The sequence below is a fragment of the Triticum dicoccoides genome, chromosome 3A, assembly GCF_002162155.2.
Source record: "Triticum dicoccoides isolate Atlit2015 ecotype Zavitan chromosome 3A, WEW_v2.0, whole genome shotgun sequence".
NCBI lineage: Eukaryota > Viridiplantae > Streptophyta > Magnoliopsida > Poales > Poaceae > Triticum > Triticum dicoccoides.
The window spans coordinates 678798642-678819379 of record NC_041384.1 but is presented as its reverse complement, the minus strand read 5'-3'; the positions used below and the strand labels follow the sequence as shown (position 1 = coordinate 678819379).

General features: G+C 42.6%; 1 long non-coding RNA gene across 1 annotated transcript; it reads right to left on the bottom strand.

The window, feature by feature from the left end:
* Positions 1-16344: 16344 nt before the first annotated feature.
* Positions 16345-18652, bottom strand: LOC119270137. Its single transcript, XR_005133947.1, has 2 exons — positions 17692-18652; positions 16345-16953 (listed from the first exon to the last, which is right to left on the bottom strand). It is a non-coding gene; the product is annotated as an uncharacterized LOC119270137 (long non-coding RNA).
* Between the last annotated feature and the right edge of the window lie 2086 nt (positions 18653-20738).

The following is a 20738-nucleotide window of genomic DNA, read 5'->3' as shown; positions in this document are numbered from 1 at the left end:
CCCTAGGCCCACCCCCTGCGCCTAGGGTTGAAACCCTAGGGTAGGGGGGCGCACCACATGCCTTGGGGGGCACTCCTTCCCCCTTGGCCGCCGCCCCCTTGGGAGATCCAATCTCCCAGGGCCGGCGCCCCCCCTGGGGTCCTATATAAAGGAGGGCAGGGGGGAGGGCAGCGATACCCATTGCCTTGGCGCCTCCCTCCCCCTGCTACACCTCGTCCTCCTCCCGTAGACGCTTAGCGAAGCCCTGCTGGAGTTCTGCTGCATCCACCACCACGCCGTCGTGCTGCTGGATCATCATCAACCTCTCCTTCCCCCTTGCTGGATCAAGAAGGAGGAGACGTCTCCCGTCCCGTACGTGTGTTGAACGCGGAGGTGCTTTCCGTTCAGCACTTGGACATCGGTGATCTGAATCACGTCGAGTACGACTCCATCATCACCATCCCCTTGCAAGCTTCCGCACGTGATCTACAAGTGGTATGTAGATGCAAACTCACTCCCTTGACTTGTTGCTTAGATGAACTCATAGATGGATCTTGGTGAAACCGTAGGAAAAATTTTAATTTTCTGCAACGTTCCCCAACAGCTCCCACATGCTCCTCGATGATCTCATCGGATGAACCACGATGTCGAGGATTCAAGCAACCCCGTATACAATTCCCTTTGTCAATCGGTATGTTACTTGCCCGAGATTCGATCGTCGGTATCCCAATACCTCGTTCAATCTCGTTACCGGCAAGTCACTTTACTCGTACCGTAATGCATGATCCCGTGACCAGACACTTGGTCACTTTGAGCTCATTATGATGTTGCATTACCGAGTGGGCCCAGTGATACCTCTCCGTCATACGGAGTGACAAATCCCAGTCTTGATCCGTGTCAACCCAACAGACACTTTCGGAGATACCCGTAGTATACCCTTATAGTCACACAGTTACTTGTGACGTTTGGCACACCCAAAGCACTCGTACGGTATCCGGGAGTTGCACGATCTCATGGTCTAAGGAAAAAATACTTGACATTGGAAAACTCCAGCAAACGAACTATACGATCTTATGCTATGTTTAGGATTGGGTCTTGTCCATCACATCATTCTCCTAATGACGTGATCCCGTTATCAATGACATCCAATGTCCATAGTCAGGAAACCATGACTATCTGTTGATCAACGAGCTAGTCAACTAGAGGCTTACTAGGGACATGTTGGTGTCTATTATTCACACATGTATTACGATTTCCGGATAATACAATTATAGCATGAATAAAGACAATTATCATGAACAAAGAAATATAATAATAATGCTTTTATTATTGCCTCTAGGGCATATTTCCAACAGTCTCCCACTTGCACTAGAGTCAATAATCTAGTTACATTGTGATGAATCGAACACCCATGGAATTCTGGTGTTGATCATGTTTTGCCCTAGGGAGAGGTTTAGTCAACGGATCTGCTACATTCAGGTCCGTATGCACTTTACAAATATCTATGTCTCCATCTTGAACATTTTCATGAATGGAGTTGAAGCGACGCTTGATGTGCCTTGTCTTCTTGTGAAACCTGGGCTCCTTGGCAAGTGCAATAGCTCCAGTGTTGTCACAAAAAAGTTTGATTGGCCCCGACGCATTGGGTATGACTCCTAGGTCGGTGATGAACTCCTTCACCCATATTGCTTCATGTGCTGCCTCCGAGGCTGCCATGTACTCCGCTTCACATGTAGATCCCGCCACGACGCTCTGCTTGCAACTGCACCAGCTTACTGCCCCACCATTCAAAATATACACGTATCCGGTTTGAGACTTAGAGTCATCCAGATCTATGTCGAAGCTAGCGTCGACGTAACCCCTTACGACGAGCTCTTCGTCACCTCCATAAACGAGAAACATTTCCTTAGTCCTTTTCAGGTACTTCAGGATATTCTTGACCATTGTCCAGTGTTCCTTGCCGGGATTACTTTGGTACCTTCCTACCAAACTTACGGCAAGGTTTACATCAGGTCTGGTACATAGCATGGCATACATAATAGAACCTATGGCTGAGGCATAGGGGATGACACTCATCTCTTCTATATCTTCTGCCGTGGTCGGACATTGAGCTGAGCTCAATTTCATACCTTGTAACACAGGCAAGAACCCCTTCTTAGATTGATCCATATTGAACTTCTTCAATATCTTATCAAGGTATGTGCTTTGTGAAAGACCTATGAGGCGTCTTGATCTATCTCTATAGATCTTGATGCCTAATATATAAGCAGCTTCACCAAGGTCCTTCATCGAAAAACTCTTATTCAAGTAGGCCTTGATGCTGTCCAAGAGTTCTATATCATTTCCCATCAAAAGTATGTCATCTACATATAATATGAGAAATGTTACAGAGCTCCCACTCACTTTCTTGTAAACGCAGGCTTCTCCATAAGTCTGCATAAACCCAAACGCTTTGATCATCTCATCAAAGCGAATATTCCAACTCCGAGATGCTTGCACACTTTGTTAGCGTTCTTAGGATCGACAAAACCTTCCGGCTGCATCATATACAGTTCTTCCTTAAGATGCCCGTTAAGGAATGCCGTTTTGACGTCCATCTACCATATCTCATAATCATAGTATGCGGCAATTGCTAACATGATTCGGATGGACTTTAGCTTTGCTACGGGAGAGAATGTCTCGTCGTAGTCAATCCCTTGAACTTGTCGATAACCCTTAGCGACAAGTCGAGCTTTATAGATGGTAACATTGCCATAAGCGTCCGTCTTCTTCTTAAAGATCCATTTGTTTTCTATCGCTCGCCGATCATCGGGCAAGTCTGTCAAAGTCCATACTTTGTTTTCATACATGGATTCTATCTCGGATTTCATGGCTTCAAGCCATTTGTTGGAATCTGGGCCCGCCATCGCTTCTTCATAGTTCGAAGGTTCACCGTTATCTAACAACATGATTTCCAGGACAGGGTTGCCGTACCACTCTGGTGCGGAACGTGTCCTTGTGGACCTACGAAGTTCACAAGGCTTTCTTGTAAACGCAGGCTTCTCCATAAGTCTGCGTAAACCCAAACGCTTTGATCATCTCATCAAAGCGAATGTTCCAACTCCGAGATGCTTGCACCAGCCCATAAATCGAGCGTTGGAGCTTGCACACCTTGTCAGCATTCTTAGGATCGACAAAACCTTCCGGCTGCATCATATACAATTCTTCCTTAAGGAAACCATTAAGGAATGCCGTTTTGACATCCATTTGCCATATCTCATAATCGTAGAATGCGGCAATTGCTAACATGATTCGGACGGACTTTAGCTTCGCTACCGGTGAGAAAGTCTCATCGTAGTCAACCCCTTGAACTTGTCGACAACCCTTAGCGACAAGCCGAGCTTTATAGATGGTCAGACTACCATCCGCGTCTGTCTTCTTCTTAAAGATCCATTTATTTTCTGTCTAACAACATGATTTCCAAGACAGGGTTGTCGTACCACTCTGGTGCGGAACGTGTCCTTGTGGACCTTTGAATTTAAGTAGGAGCCTGATTAGAAGTATCTTGATCATCATCAATAACTTCCTCTCTAGTTGGTGCAGGCACCTCAGGAACATTTTCTTGAGTTGTGCCATTTCCCGGTTCAAGAGGTAACACTTCATCAAGTTCTACTTTCCTCCCACTTACTTCTTTCGAGAGAAACTCTTTCTCTAGAAAGAATCCATTCTTGGCAACAAAGATCTTGCCTTCGGATCTGAGGTAGAAGGTATACCCAATAGTTTCTTTAGGGTATCCTATGAAGACGCATTTTTCCGACTTGGGTTCGAGCTTTTCAGGTTGAAGCTTCTTGACATAAGCATCGCATCCCCAAACTTTTAGAAAGACAACTTAGGTTTCTTACCAAACCATAATTCAAATGGTGTTGTCTCAACGGATTTCGACGGAGCCCTATTTAAAGTGAATGCGGCAGTCTCTAAAGCATAGCCCCAAAAAGATAGCGGTAAATCGGTAAGAGACATCATAGATCGTACCATATCTAATAGAGTGCGATTACGATGTTCGGACACACCATTACGCTGAGGTGTTCCAGGCGGCGTGAGTTGTGAAACTATTCCACATTTTCTTAAGTGTGTGCCAAATTCATGACTCAAGTATTCTCCTCCACGATCTGATCGTAGAAACTTGATTTTCCTGTCACGTTGATTCTCAACCTCACTCTGAAATTCCTTGAACTTTTCAAAGGTTTCAGACTTGTGTTTCATTAAGTAGATGTACCCATATCTACTCAAATCATCAGTGAGGGTGAGAACATAACGATAGCCACTGCGAGCCTCAACACTCATTGGACCGCACACATCAGTATGTATGATTTCCAATAAGTTGGTTGCTCGCTCCATTGTTCCTGAGAATGGAGTCTTGGTCATCTTACCCATGAGGCATGGTTCGCACGTGTCAAATGATTCGTAATCAAGAGACTCTAAAAGTCCATCTGCATGGAGCTTCTTCATGCGTTTGACACCTATGTGACCAAGGCGGCAGTGCCACAAGTATGTGGGACTATCATTATCAACTTTGCATCTTTTGGTACTCACATTATGAATATGTGTAGCATTACGCTCGAGATTCATTAAGAATAAACCATTCACCATAGGAGCATGACCATAAAACATATCTCTCATATAAATAGAACAACCATTATTCTCGGATTTAAATGAGTAGCCATCTCAAATTAAACGAGATCCCGATACAATGTTCATGCTCAAAGCTGGCACTAAATAACAATTATTAAGGTTTAATACTAATCCCGAAGGTAAATGTAGAGGTAGCATGCCGACGGCGATCACATTGACCTTGGAACCATTCCCGACGCGCATCGTCACCTCGTCCTTTGCCAGTCTTCGCTTATTCCGCAGCCCCTGCTTTGAGTTACAAATGTGAGCAACTGCACCGGTATCAAATACCCAGGAGCTACTACGGGTACTAGTAAGGTACACATCAATTACATGTATATCATATATACCTTTTGTTTTGCCGGCCTTCTTGTCTGCTAAGTATTTGGGGCAGTTCCGCTTCCAGTGACCACTTCCCTTGCAATAAAAGCACTCAGTCTCGGGCTTGGGTCCATTCTTTGGCTTCTTCCCAGCAGCTTGCTTGCCGGGCGCGGCAACTCCTTTGCCGTCCTTCTTGAAGTTCTTTTACCGTTGCCCTTCTTGAACTTAGTGGTTTTATTCACCATCAACACTTGATGTTCCTTCTTGACTTCTACCTCTGCTGATTTCAGCATTGAAAATACCTCAGGAATGGTCTTTTCCATCCCCTGCATATTGAAGTTCATCACAAAGCTCTTGTAGCTTGGTGGAAGCGACTGGAGGATTCTGTCAATGACCGCATCATCCGGGAGATTAACTCCCAGCTGAGTCAAGCGGTTATGTAACCTAGACATAGTGAGTATGTGCTCACTGACAGAACTATTTTCCTCCATCTTACAGCTGAAGAATTTGTCGGAGACTTCATATCTCTCGACCCGGGCATGAGCTTGGAAAACCATTTTCAGCTCTTCGAACATCTCATATGCTCCATGTCTCTCAAAACTCTTTTGGAGCCCCGGCTCTAGGCTGTAAAGCATGCCGCACTGAACGAGGGAGTAGTCATCGGCACGTGTCTGCCAAGCATTCATAACATCTTGGTTCTGTGGGACGGGTGCGTCACCTAGCGGTGCTTGTAGGACATATTCTTTCTTGGCAGCTATGAGGATGATCCTCAGGTTCCGGACCCAGTCCGTATAGTTGCTGCCATCGTCTTTCAGCTTGGTTTTCTCTAGGAACGCGTTGAAGTTGAGGACTACGTTGGCCATTTGATCTACAAGACATATTGCAAAGATTTTTAGACTAAGTTCATGATAATAAAGTTCATCTAATCAAATTATTCAATGAACTCCCACTTAGATAGACATCCCTCTGCTAGTCATCTAAGTATAACATGATCCGAGTCGACTAGGCCGTGTCCGATCATCACGTGAGACGGACTAGTCAACGTCGGTGAACATCTTCATGTTGATCGTATCTTCTATACGACTCATGCTCGACCTTTCGGTCTTCTGTGTTCCGAGGTCATGTCTATACACATGCTAGGCTCGTCAAGTCAACCTAAGTGTTTGCATGTGTAAATCTGTCTTACACCCGTTGTATGTGAACGTTTGAATCAAACACCCGATCATCACGTGGTGCATTGAAACAACAAACTGTCGCAACGGTGCAAAGTTAGGGGGAACACTTTCTTGAAATTGTTATGAGGGATCATCTTATTTACTACCGTCGTTCTAAGTAAACAAGATGCAAAACATGATAAACATCAAATGCAATCAAATAATAATAGTGACATGATATGGCCAATATCACATAGCTCCTTTGATCTCCATCTTGGGGCTCCATGATCATCTTGTCACCGGCATGACACCATGATCTCCATCATCATGATCTCCATCATTGTGTCTCCATGAAGTTGCTCGCCAACTATTACTTCTACTACTATGGCTAACGCGTTTAGCAATAAAGTAAAGTAATTTACATGGTGTTTCTCAATGACACGCAGGTCATATAAAAATAAAGACAACTCCTATGGCTCCTGCCGGTTGTCATACTCATCGACATGCAAGTCGTGATTCCTATTACAATAGCATGAACATCTCATACATCACATATAGATCATTCATCATTCATCACAACTTTGGCCATATCATATCACAAAGCACTTGCTGCAAAAACAAGTTAGACGTCCTCTAATTGTTGTTGCAAGTTTTACGTGGCTGCAATAGGGTTCTAGCAAGAACGTTTTCTTACCTATGTGAAAGCCACAATGTGATTTGTCAACTTCTATTTACCCTTCATAAGGACCCTTTTCATCGAATCCGCTCCAACTAAAGTAGGAGAGACAGACACCCGCCAGCCACCTTATGCAACTAGTGCATGTTAGTCGGTGGAACCGGTCTCACGTAAGCGTACGTGTAAGGTTGGTCTGGGCCGCTTCATCCCACAATACCGCTGAAGCAAGATAAGACTAGTAACGGCAAGAAAGTTGACAACATCTATGCCCACAACAAATTGTGTTCTACTCGCGCAAGAAGAACTACGCATAGACCTAGCTCATGATGCCACTGTTGGGGAACGTTGCAGAAAACAAAATTTTTCCTACGGTTTCACCAAGATCCATCTATGAGTTCATCTAGCAACGAGTGATCGGATGCATCTACATACCTTTGTAGATCGCGAGCGGAAGCGTTCAAAGAATGGGGATGAGGTAGTCGAACACGACGTGATCCAAATCACCGGAGATCCTAGCACCGAACGGACGGCACCTCCGCGTTCAACACATGTACGGTCAGCGTAACGTCTCCTTCTTCTTGATCCAGCAAGAGGGAAGGAGAGGTTGAGGAAGATGGCTCCAGCAGCAGCACGACGGCGTGGTGGTGATGGAGCTGCAGTACTCCGTCAGGGCTTCGCCAAGCGCTATGGAGGAGGAGGAGGTGTTGGAGAGGGAGAAGGAGGCAACCAAAGGCTTGGATGAAAAGCCCTCCTTCCATCACTATATATAGGAGGGCCAAGGGGGGGGGGGCGCCGGCCCTAGGAGATCCAATCTCCTAGGGGGCGGCGGCCAAGGGAGGTTTCCCTCCCCCCAAGGCACCTAGGAGGTGCCTTCCACTAGTGGGACTCTTCCCTTTTGTGAACCCTAGGCGCATGGGCCTCTTGGGGCTGGTGCCCTTGGCGCATGTAGGCCAAGCCGCGCCCCCTACAGCCCATGTGGCCCCCCGGGGCAGGTGGACCCACCCGGTGGACCCCCGGGACCCTTCCGGTGGTCCCGGTACAATACCAATGACCCCGAAACTTGTCCCGATGGCCGAAACAGGACTTCCCATATATAAATATTTACCTCCGGACCATTCCGGAACTCCTCGTGACGTCCGGGATCTCATCCGGGACTCCGAACAACATTCGGGTTACTGCATATACATATCCCTACAACCCTAGCGTCACCCAACCTTAAGTGTGTAGACCCTGCGGGTTCGGGAGACATGTAGACATGACCGAGATCGCTCTCCGGTCAATAACCAACAACGAGATCTGGATACCCATGTTGGCTCCCACATGCTCCTCGATGATCTCATCGGATGAACCACGATGTCAAGGATTAAAGCAACCCCGTATACAATTTCCTTTGTCAATCGGTATGTTACTTGCCCGAGATTCGATCGTCGGTATCCCAATACCTTGTTCAATCTCGTTACCGGCAAGTCACTTTACTCGTACCGTAATGCATGATACCGTGACCAGACACTTTGTCACTTTGAGCTCATTATGATGATGCATTACCGAGTGGGCCCAGTGATACCTCTCCGTCATACGGAGTGACAAATCCCAGTCTTGATCCGTGTCAACCCAACAGACACTTTCGGAGATACCCGTAGTATACCTTTATAGTCACCCAGTTACGTTGTGACATTTGGCACACCCAAAGCACTTGTACGGTATCCGGGAGTTACACGATCTCATGGTCTAAGGAAAAAAAACTTGACATTGGAAAACTCCAGCAAACGAACTATACGATCTTATGCTATGTTTAGGATTGGGTCTTGTCCATCACATCATTCTCCTAATGACGTGATCCCGTTATCAATGACATCCAATGTCCATAGTCAGGAAACCATGACTATCTGTTGATCAACGAGCTAGTCAACTAGAGGCTTACTAGGGACATGTTGGTGTCTATTATTCACACATGTATTACGATTTCCAGATAATACAATTATAGCATGAATAAAGACAATTATCATGAACAAAGAAATATAATAATAATACTTTTATTATTGCCTCTAGGGCATATTTCCAACAGAGACCCTAACTGGTAAGAAGCCAAATGTCAGTTACTTCAGAGTATTTGGTGCTAGGTGCTGGATCAAGGATCCACATCACACTTCAAAATTTGCACCGAAAGCACATGAAGGTTTTATGCTTGGCTACGGAAAGGATTCGCACTCCTACAGAGTCTTCAACCTTTTTCACTATAAAGTGGTTGAAACTGTGGATGTGCGGTTCGATGAGACTAACGGCTCGCAAAGAGAGCACCTGCCAAATGTGCTAGATGAAGTCCTACCTAGTGAATCGATCAAGCTTATGGGTACTGGAGAAATCATACCTTCGGAGGCATAGGCTGAAGAAGAAATCATCATTTCTGCTCCTAATCAGCCTGAAGACAATGCTCAACCTGAAGCCAATGCTGAAGACGAAGACAATGATCAGCAAAGGCAAAATCTTCGTCCAGTTCATCCTCGTGTTGCAAATGAAGTACAAATTGAGAAGATAATTGATAGCATCAATGCACCTGGTCCACTGACTCGTTCAAGAACAACACAGCTAGCAAATTTCTGTGGGCACTTTGCATTTGTCTCTATATCTGAACCCAAGAAAGTTGCTGAAGCCTTCATGGAACCTGAATGGATTCAAGCTATGCAAGAAGAGCTTTAACAGTTCGATCTGAACAATGTGTGGGAATTGGTTAAGCGTCCTGATCCTCGCAAGCACAATATCATTGGCACCAAATGGATCTATCACAACAAACAAGATGAGCATCATCAAGTTGTCAAAAACAAAACTCGTTTCGTTGCCCAAGGATTCACACAAGTTGAAGGGATTGACTTCGATGAAACATTTGCTCTGGTGGCTAGGCTTGAAGCTATTCGCATACTGCTAGCCTATGCCAACCATCACAACATCCTCCTGTTCCAAATGGATGTGAAGAGTGCTTTTCTCAATGGCAAGATTGAAGAAGAAGTGTATATTGCACATCCACCTGGCTTTGAAGACCCAAAACATCCTGACATGGTATACAAGCTCAACAAGGCACTATATGGCCTCAAACAAGCCCCTCGCGCTTGGTATGACACACTCAAAGACTTCCTGAAGAGCAAAGGCTTCAAACCTGGTTCCCTGGATCCCACTCTCTTCACAAAGACATATGATGGTGAACTGTTTGTATGCCAGATCTATGTGGATGACATTATCTTCGGCTGCACTGACAAGAGATACAATGATGAGTTTGGGCACATGATGCAAGAGCAATATCAGATGTCCATGATGGGTGAGCTGAAATTCTTCCTCGGTCTTCAAATCCGTCAGCAGAGCAACGACATCTTCATATCCCAAGAGAAATATCCCAAAGATTGCTTGAAGAAGTTTGGAACGCAAGACTACAAAGGGTACACGACGCCAATGTCAACCAAAGGTCAATTGGGTCCCGACGACAATGGTAAAGAGTTTGATCAAAAGGTATACCGCTCCATGATTGGTTCTTTACTCTATTTATGTGCATCTAGGCCAGATATCATGCTTAGCGTTTGCATGTGTGCCAGATTCCAAGCGGCACCAAAGGAATCACATCACTTAGCAGTGAAGCGAATTCTTTGATATTTGGCTTACACCCCAACACTATGATTATGGTATCCAAAGGTCTCAGAGTTTGATTTAGTTAGATTCTTAGATGCTGATTATGCTGGTGACAAGGTTGATCGCAAGTCCACATCAGGCACATGTCACTTTCTTGGACGATCTCTTGTCTTTTGGTCTTCAAAGAAGCAGAACTGTGTATCTCTCTCCACTGCTGAATCTGAATACATTGCTGCTGGATCTTGCTGCGCTCAGCTTCTATGGATGAAGCAAACTCTCAAGGACTATGGCATCCATCTGAAGCAAGTGCCACTTTACTGCGACAATGAGAGCGCCATCAAGATTGCCAACAACCGAGTCCAGCACTCGAAGACAAAGCACATTCAAATCCGTCATCACTTTCTCAGAGATCATGTCATGAAGGAAGATATTGATATCATTCACGTCAACACTGAAGAGCAATTGGCAGATATCTTCACAAAGCCCTTGGATGAGAAAAGGTTTTGCAAGTTCTGGCATGAGCTAAATATCTTAGAATCCTTGAATGTCCTGTAATTGGACACACATTCTAACGCTTATGCATATTAATGACTTAGATGTGCAACACATGAAGAAACGTATATCTTCAATCAATGAAGACATACACTCTAAGTGTGAATACATTAATGCAGAATTTGACTTTGGAGCGCCACGATAATTGTGCGCCGTGTGTGGGTCTAATACTTCCTATACGGTGGGTAACGCCACCACCAAATTCTTATTTGAAGTGTTTCAATTGGTGTCATAATTGCAAAGTCTTCACATTTGGTTTGTCTTCAACATTGATTTGTCTTCATGTTTATCTTCACAATGTTGACTTGGTCTTATGCTGATATATATATATATATATATATATATATATATATATATATATATATATATATATACATAAACACTATTCTGATCACGGGATCAGAATAATATTCTGATCACAACATGAACTTCCCGAGTAACGCGTCTGACATTCCCTGGGTACTAGGTTGAACTTCAGCTAAAAGGTGTCCAAATAGGGCTTGCGATATACCGTTGGAAAGCTATGGACACCAGTATCATGACCCAAGTTAAATTTTTGGCAAAATGTAAGCGGTTTAAGAGCAGTTTTGAAAACCGTTTTTTCTTCGTACAAAAAATGTGAATCGTATTTTCGATCGCATTTCTAAACCGTTTATCAGAATGAGATAAATAATATGGCGTTGGAAAGCTGCTGCAAAACCGCTCCTTCGACATGTTGAAAGTTTTCTATAACTCCCTATGGATAAAGAGTTATTTGGAAAATCGTAAAATTTCGCAAACCGAACAGCCGAGTTCGTATTTTCAATGTAATTTGTAAACGACTAATCCAATTGAGGCAAATGATATGGCGTTGGAAAGCTTGTGAATATGCACTACTTTTTCATGTTGAAAGTATTTTCTAAATTTGAACGGTTTAAAAGTAATTTAGAAAACGGTACAAGTTCCATTGAGTTTGCATTTTTCAAGCTAATTTTTTATCCGTACGTTCGAACGCAACAAATGATACGGCATTGGAAAACATGAGGAAATTCGAAACTTTTTTGTATATATTGTTTCTCTCAATTCCTTACTGTTTTACGTCAATTTATAAAATGGTGAAAAACGTATTTTTCCGGTAATTTCTACAAACTTTATCGGAATGGGGCAAATAATATACCGCTGAAAAGCTACGAAAAATGCAAAACTTTTTCATGTTGATGGTTTTCTCTGATTCCTTGCCGTTTTCAAGTAATTTCAAAAACAGCAGGATCATTCGTTCTTCCTTTATCGCGAAACAGATTCTTCAAAAATGCACCGCGTGAAGAACTTGAACTTCTTGGCCTGTTTACTTGAACTTCACTCTGTTTTTCACGTGCTTTTTTGCTCGTAACTCTCCAACCACTCACCAGAACACTCACCGGAATTGAGCAAGCGATATACCGGTGGAAAGCTGCTGTAAACACGCAACTTTCCCGTGTTGATCGTTTTTTCATACTCGCGATGATTTTAAAAGTTCTTCATCTAAAATTCATTCACTGTAGTAGTTGAACTTCCTGCTGTTTTCAGTTGAACTTCTGTGACGTATTTTCATTTGTAATTTTCTCATCCATTCGTTAGTGTTACACAAATAATATTCCTTTTGTACAAATCACTCTCACAATAATTTTTTTAACTTTCTCCGACAGAGGACTTGAACTTATAACAACAACAAAATTAGTCTTTGCTTTTTTTATTCTTTTTTTAATACAAATGGACACCGTGTAGTACATGAACTTCTGGCAGTTATTAATCTGAATTTCTCTCGGTTATGTGAAAATATCTGAGTTTTTTTATGAATTTTTAATCTGTTTTTTTCTTAATCCTTTTTTATGAATTTTGAAGTGCTCTATTTTTTAAAGTTGAATTTTTTTTTTGAACTTCTTGTTTCCATTCTTTAATAACGAGGAAAATCTGAGTTTTCTATAATCATCAAACTTCTTCATCTTTTTAATATGTACTTCCTGGTTTTATTTCTTAATCCTTTTTTATGAAATTTTGAAGCCCTCTATTTTTAATAGTTGAACTTCTTGTTTTTTGTTTTTGAACTTCTTGTTTCCATTCTTTAATAAGGAGGAAAATCTGAGTTTTTTATAATCATCGAACTTCTCCATCTTTTTAACATGGACTTCCTGATTTTATTTCTTTTAGTGACGGAAAAAATCCTACTTTTTGATAGAACTCAAGCCGCTCCGTTTTTAAATTTGAGCTTCTAGGTTTATTTTAACAGAGAATATCTTTTTTTATAAAATTGTTTGAGATGCTTTTTTAATGACCTTCTTTTGGGTTTTAAACAAGTATTGAACTTCTTCGTCTTTTTAATTTGAACTTCTCTTTTTTAGATTTTTTAACTCGCATCTTGGTTTTGTACTAAAAATTGAACTTCTCGGTTAGTTAAATTCGAACCTCTAGGTTTTTATATAACCCCTTTATTATTAAAAAGTTGAACTTCTTTGTATTTTTAATTTGACTTTCTTGGTCCTATAATAAACATGAACCTCTATGATTGTGAAATTTGAACCTCTAATTTCTTTTGGAAACATGGAAAATGCTTTCTTTAAATAATTTTTTGAACTACTAAGTCTTTTAAAACTTTTTTTAGTTTTACCTTATTTTTTAATTTTAACTTCTTCATTTTATTATTTAGTAATGAGAAAACATCTAAGTTTTTTTAACCTTCGAACTTCTTTTATTTTTACTTTGAACTTCTTAGAAAAATATGGTTTTAAATAAACAAACAATTTTCTAGGTTTTTAAATTTGAACTTCTAGGTTTTTGACCTTCTCGGTTATTTCAAATTGAACTTCTAGGGTTTTCAAATTTGAACTTCTATGTTTTTTTAACCTTGTCGGTTATTTCAAAATTTCTAGTTTTTTTAAAACCCATTTTTATATACTTTTTTTGAACTTCTCTGTTATTTTGAGTTGGCCTTCTCTCATAATTTTTAGAAACGAGGAAAATCTAACTTTTAAAAAATTGGTTATTTTAAGACACCAAAATAAGATTTTTGTGTGTGTTTTTGAACATGTAAATACATGGTGAACCTCTGTCACAAGAATTTTTGAACTTTCCCGGGTAGGTCACTTGATCTTCGAGCAACAAAACAGTTAGTCTTTGCCTTTTTATTCTTCTTTTCTCATACGGAAATGCAGACCATGCAGTACGTGAACTTCCGACAGTTATCAATTTGAACTTCTCTCTGTTCCGCTTTAGTAATGGAAAAAAATCTGAGTTTTTTATAGACAACGAACCGCTCTTACTGTTTTATTAGAACTTCTTTGTGTATTTTTTAGAAATGTGAAAATTGGAGTTTCATTAGAAACATCAAACTTCTTCATTATTTCGAATTGAATTTATTGGTTTTATTTTCTCTAGTAAGCGGAAAATTATGATTTTTCAAAAAAATATCAAACTACTCCGTTTTTTAAATTGAACTTCTTGGTTTTATTCTCTATTAACGAGAGAACCTGAGTTTTATTATATACATTGAACTACTCCATTTTTTAAAATTGAACTTCTTGACTTTAATATTTAGTATTCGGGAAAATCTGGATTTTTTAAAAACATCAAACAACTTCATTTTTTTAGTTAGGAGTTCTAGGTCTTTTTTAATATTGAACCACTCAATTATTTAAATTTGAACTTCTAGGTCTTTTTTGAGAAGAGGGAAAAAATTATTTTTATAAACTTTTTCAACTGCTCAGTTTTTTTAATTTGACCTTGGTATTGTAAAAACATTGAACTTCTCTATTATTTAAATTTGAACCTCAAGCGTTGTTTTTGTAGAAACGGGGAAAATCCATTTTCTCTATAATTTTTTAGCTGCTCTATTTATTTTAATTTGAACGCCTATGTTTTATTCTTATAGTAACAGGAAAAATATCTATGTCCCTTTGTAAAAGTTAAACAATCCGAACTTTTCATTTTCTTGCTTTTGAACTTCATCTCTTAAAAACCAGGGAGTATATGGGAATGAAATGCTCTTCGCCAACCTCTCTGGACTTCGCATAGGAATAAAAAAATTCGCTACAGAAACCCTGGACTTTCTATATTTTTTCCCATAACTTTCTTCGGGGTATTGGATCTGTTGTAGTGCTGAAAACACAAACTTTTTGAGAGAGAAGAAAATAGTGGTACATCTTGTGAAGACATGAACCTGCGGGGCAATAATATTTGAACTTCTTTGTATAGATTGTCTCTTTCAACATGCACACACTTTTTTGGGTTTTATTGTTGTCAACTTTGAGTTGCGCATTTTTTTATTTTGAACTTCTGCATTCTTTTTTGTATCAATCAAAAAAGTACAGAAATTCCAGACTATGTCTTTTACCCGTTCTTTCTTCATGCACTTTTCTAGTTTTTGCAAGTGAACTTCCAAAATTCAGTTTTGATGAACTCAATTTTCTCTCGTGAATCCCCACATGTGTTTTACATCTTACGTTTTCTTAACTTCAAAACTTGAGGGTGGGTGTACCAAGTTTGGTTTTGGATATGCGTGTAGTGTTGAAAATACACTTGCACACACTCTTTGAGAGAGAGAAAAATAGGCGTGCATCATTTTGTGAAGTAGATAAAACATGAACGGGCAGGGCAATAATTATTGAATTTCTTCGTACTGATTTGTCTCTCGTCAAAATGCATATACTTTTTTCAATAACTTTTTTATTGAATTCCTTTTTTGTGCAATAAGAAAATTAAAAGATATGATTTTTGAAACCTTTATATGTTTTGTCTCCTTATTTGGCATGTAATACCATCTGAAACAGAAAAAAATTTGTCTTATCACAACCATTACAACAAGCACACAGAGAGCGGCCCTTTTCCAAACAGAAAACATAAAATTTATAGTTTTCTGGCACAAACTATGAAGTACATCAGCAGGATATATCCTAGTTTAACTATTGTTTGCACCACGTACACATGATAGGAATATATAACTTTGCCCACATATGTATGAATTTTTAAGTGTCCAAGTGTAGTGCGAAGACCACAAAAGGGCAAAATCCAACAACTCGTTGAACTAAAATTCTGCGGTGCTGAACTTCTAATTAAACTGAAAATGGCTCATACTGTCTTACAAACTCTCCCTTGACCTGAAATCTGTGCTAAACTTGACTGATTAGAAAGGTTTCTACCAAAGCATAACACCAAACATTTTTGTATGTTTCACACACACCAACAGCAGCTAGCAAGGAGCCGCGACGTCAAGCAGGTTCAATGTGCAGTAGTAGCTAACAGGATGGGGGAAGGAGGTGCAGTAGTAGATAGCTTCAGAAATGTTTTCGTGGAACATCATAAGTGGACGCCCCACTACAAGAACAAGGAGAAGTAGTGAACCAAGGAAATACATTGCAAGAACACTCCAAGAATTTCTCGGAAGAATAAAAAACAGAGGACCACACGTACTCGAAACTGATGGAAGTAGTATTCTTGTTCATGGTGGCATTTTAGCAAACACAGGGTATGCGCTCCATATAGATATTTGCACAGAGTCAACACTTAGCTCTTCACGGCCATTTGTCTAGTACTACACTGCTCCTCAAGAAGGGCACTACTTCTCATTCTATAATTACTGAACGTCACCAATACAAATGTCTGAACTTCGACTACCATCAACTAATTTTGCCCAATTGAAAATGCTTCTTTTACGAAAATTGATGTAGCGTACTCACACACATAACACGCATGCACACAACCATGGCAGAGAAAGCCGAAGGGGAAAAGAATAAGAGTAGGAGTTCATTGAAAAAATCTTGTTCCTTTGCGTCACGCGTTTTTCAAGTAACGAAACAGCCTGCATGGTCCTTCGCCACCAGACAATAGCATTACCTGAACTTTAACCCCCAGCCAATTCCTGCAGCCCCTCGGCACCACGCCGAGCATGCCGGACAGATGCACGCCACACTCTGCCGTCGTCGGTGCTGCATGCCTGTTGGGGCGACACTGCTGCATGTCGCGCTCCATCTGCAGCTTCAACGGCTGAAATGGAAGCTGCAGGGGAAGGAAACAAAGCACCATAAGCTAGCTAGCTATATATAACGAAGGAGAAGAAGTAGCAGCAGAGGCTGCAGGTGCAGGGGGAGGGGTGTACTGCCAGAGAAATTGAGGTGGTGGTCTAAGAAACTGACACCATGCTATATCAAAACATGTTATTTGTTATTTTCGAAAGCATCGTGTTTGTATAATCTGGCACTGATCTAGGGAGATGCATCATCATAAAAAATATATAGAGAACTCGATACTTGGGAAAACAAATTGAAGTATCTGCAGGGAGAACTCGACTTGAACCGGTAATACAGCAAAACCGTTCATCCCTTTTCATATAATTTCACACGGATGCAGAGTATACTGATCAAAATGTGTTTTTTTAGTACGCGCATGAGACTATAAGCTTCAGATGATGGAATGTTGGTCATGGAAATTTTCTAATAATCTATGAAGAAGCTAAGAAATGAAAAATAGGGAAAAAACACTCTGAATGTACTAAACAAATACTGCACATCCTGAACCTTAATCCACATTCATTTCTGAACTTCACCAGTACCCTGCAAAATAGGATGAGTTGGTTTCTCATCGTGGCACCGCTAGAAGCCAAGGCGCACAAATATGGAATGGGAGCAGGACACGCCCACAGTTCTACTACTCCATGCGACAGAGTTCAATCATCTAAGAGGGGAGTTGGAAGCGACAGGAGGGGGAAGGTCAGTGCCCGTTTGGAGAGAAGGTCACCTGTGGACATGATAGAAGTTTGTATCGCATGCTCATATTCAGCAGAGGGATCTCTGAAATTTCTCTCTGTGTTTTGTCTGAACATTTCAGCAAAGGGATCTTTGAGCTTTGTGCTTAATATTCCTTCTTCACTGGATTTGCATTAGTAGTAGTACGGCTGCAGCAGCTCCCCCGTTTTGGCCACATTCCTTGTGCCATCGTTGGAAGGTGAGGCGGACCAAGAGGGCAGACGCGATGAGGTTGGGGACGAGCTGAGCCAGCTTTGGCGGGGATCCTCCTAAACCACTGTACAACAGCGGCTGCAACACAGCAACACGATGGTGGGTGAAAGCTGCAGGCCGGGGAGGCTATCGCTCCCCGACGCACTGGCCAGCATCATAGCGGGCAGAGGAATCTCTTGACCTGCCAAGTTGTACTGCCCGAACTGCACATCTTCAGTCTTCAGGCGCCCACTACCTCCTCCCACGTCCTCTGATCCTGTCTGCAATCTGGGCGATGATGCATAGAGGGGGTGCACCGGCGCACCAGAAGTAGGCGAGGTAGTCCAGTTGAAGCTGAGGCGTCCAGGAGATTCGGTGGGGCGAGCGTCGGTGCGTGGTGGCTACAGGCGGCGTCGGGATCAGTCCCTGGGTGGATCCGTCGGAGGGGATGGCGCAGCGGCCGTATCCGGCAAGCGAAGGCGGAGCGACGGCCGGATCCAGAGGCCGGCGGCGGGAGGCACGTCGGGGACCGGGGAGACAGCGACAGGAGGCGCGTCGGAGCCGGGGGACGACGGTGGGAGGTGCGTCGGGGCGGCGCGTCGTGGCCGACGGTCCGGCGGGCGGTCGCGGCGGCGGGAGATGGTTACGGGCCATGGCGGCGTGCCGGGAGGAGGCCGCGGCAGGATCGTGGGAAGGCCGTGGGGTGGATCGGGGAAAGGTCGTGCGGAGGAGGTGGGCAGGTGGGTCGGGCCATCGGGGGAGCTGTGGGGGCGGGTTGAGTTTTTTTAGTTTGGGAAAACCTAGTCGGGCTCTATATAGGTCGCCCTGATCCAAATAACTATTCTAATTCTAGGATTAGAATAGTGCCACCCTATATATATATATATATATATATATATATATATATATATATATATATATATATATATGCATTCTATTGAAACCTGTCGATTGTCTTCTCTGAATCCTTTTCAGAAGAAGACAAAGTGACAAAAGTTTAAATCTGTTTTAATGCTAGATCCTTATTGCCTGGATACCGGAGAAGCCGGAACGACCACCCGACAATCCAGGCGTGTGTGGGAACATGGAACAACTTCCAATAAGTTGCATGCATGCCATGTGGACTTCAGATGTGAGCCGCCAGGGGCACCTACGTAATTACGCTGTGTTGTCCCTCTCCTTATAAATATACACTCACCGCGGTCATTATCTCTTCTTCCACCTCGCCACCTCATACAAACCCAAGCGCCTCCGCTAGCTCGCGTCGACGCCGGAGACGAAGCGCTTAGCTGCCAGGACTTCTTCAACGTTGTCCTCACGCCGGCCGCGGACCTCGTCCTCTTCGCCACTGCCGTAGGTGTCTTCCGCCGCCAAGTTAGGGTGCGGGAGATTGAACTGCTCGGCCTCTCTCTCCACCTCGTCTAGCAGTTCGTCACGCGGTAATTAAAACTTACTTTTTACACCCTTTTTGATCCGTCAAATCCATCCACTTTAACCAAAAGTGGTTTCTTCTCTTCCAAATCTGGATCTGTCTTATCTGCATCTCATATCATGCTAAGTATATTCACTTATGCTTCACAACTAGTTAGATTCCTCACTTGTATTTAGTCATGGATTCGTACAAATCTGGAACCAACTCTCATCAAATAAGTGAATGTCTTTGCACTATGACGTCAATGTCTTCAAACTGATTTATCTTCAAAATCTTTTGAGAATGCATATGACCTCTTCCCCTTCCCTTGCACCTCTAATGTTGTCACAGGTACATGTTCGTGGGAGAATCCCTTGGTTCTCATAGTCTGCATTCATTTGCAGAGTTCTTACAACGTCACATCAACTCTCCTAAAGCCAGTTCCTGTCTGACTAGCAAAAGGAAGCCATTCACTGTCTTGAAGCCATTCAGTTTGAATATAATGACAACAGAGAAATCAGCTAGAAAGGGCGGCAGGCAAAGCCGTGGGGATACAACCAAGGATTTACCCCCTGATCTGTTTGAAATGTACAAGACAGATCCTGAAGAAAGCTATGGCCAGCGCAAGACTCGAATCCAGTGGATTCGAAGATATTGGGCATAGGAATGGTTTAAATACAGATTTGTGACCCCTGAATATGCAGAGAAGAATGCAATCAAGCGCCCATGGGGAGATATTCTGTACAGAAATCTGCTGCCCAATTCCATGTCCGAAGCCATTGCTCAAGGCTTCTACCCATGCATGGTCCGAGGACCGAAGCCAGAGAATGCCGACCCATCATCTATGTTATGGTGTCATGAAGACAATCTTTTCAAGTGCAACTATCAGTTTGCAAAAGATTATGCTGTCAAGAACAAGAAAGATCTTGGCCTCAACTTCAACCCTGGTCCTTCTACTCCAAGGGATGATGGCACACGCGATGCCAATCCCAATGTCATCGGCCCCTTCGACAACATTGATGGCCTCATCTCTCACATCGCAGCTCAGAGGGCCACAGTGGATCAATCTGCTGATGACGCTGACTCTAAAGATGCTCCAGCACCACCAAAGCCGCAGAAGAAGAAGACAAAGGCTTCGAAGCCCTCTGTCACACCAAAAGCTTCGGTTGTGAAGCCATTGGCCACTGCACCTCCTGAACCCAGTGTGCAATCTGAAGACTTATCTCGTGTCTCTAAGAAGACTGAGAAGTCCAAGAAGAAGAAGAAGCCCATGAATATTTTTGGGCATGAACTTACTCCAACTGTCGTTTTGCGGAACGAAGATGAAACCATTGATCTGTCAAGCGATGAAGATCTTGGTGATGATGCCCTTGAGATGCTGATCAAGATCAAACAAGAGGAAGAGATCTTCAACGATCTGCCCCGCTTTGATGTTG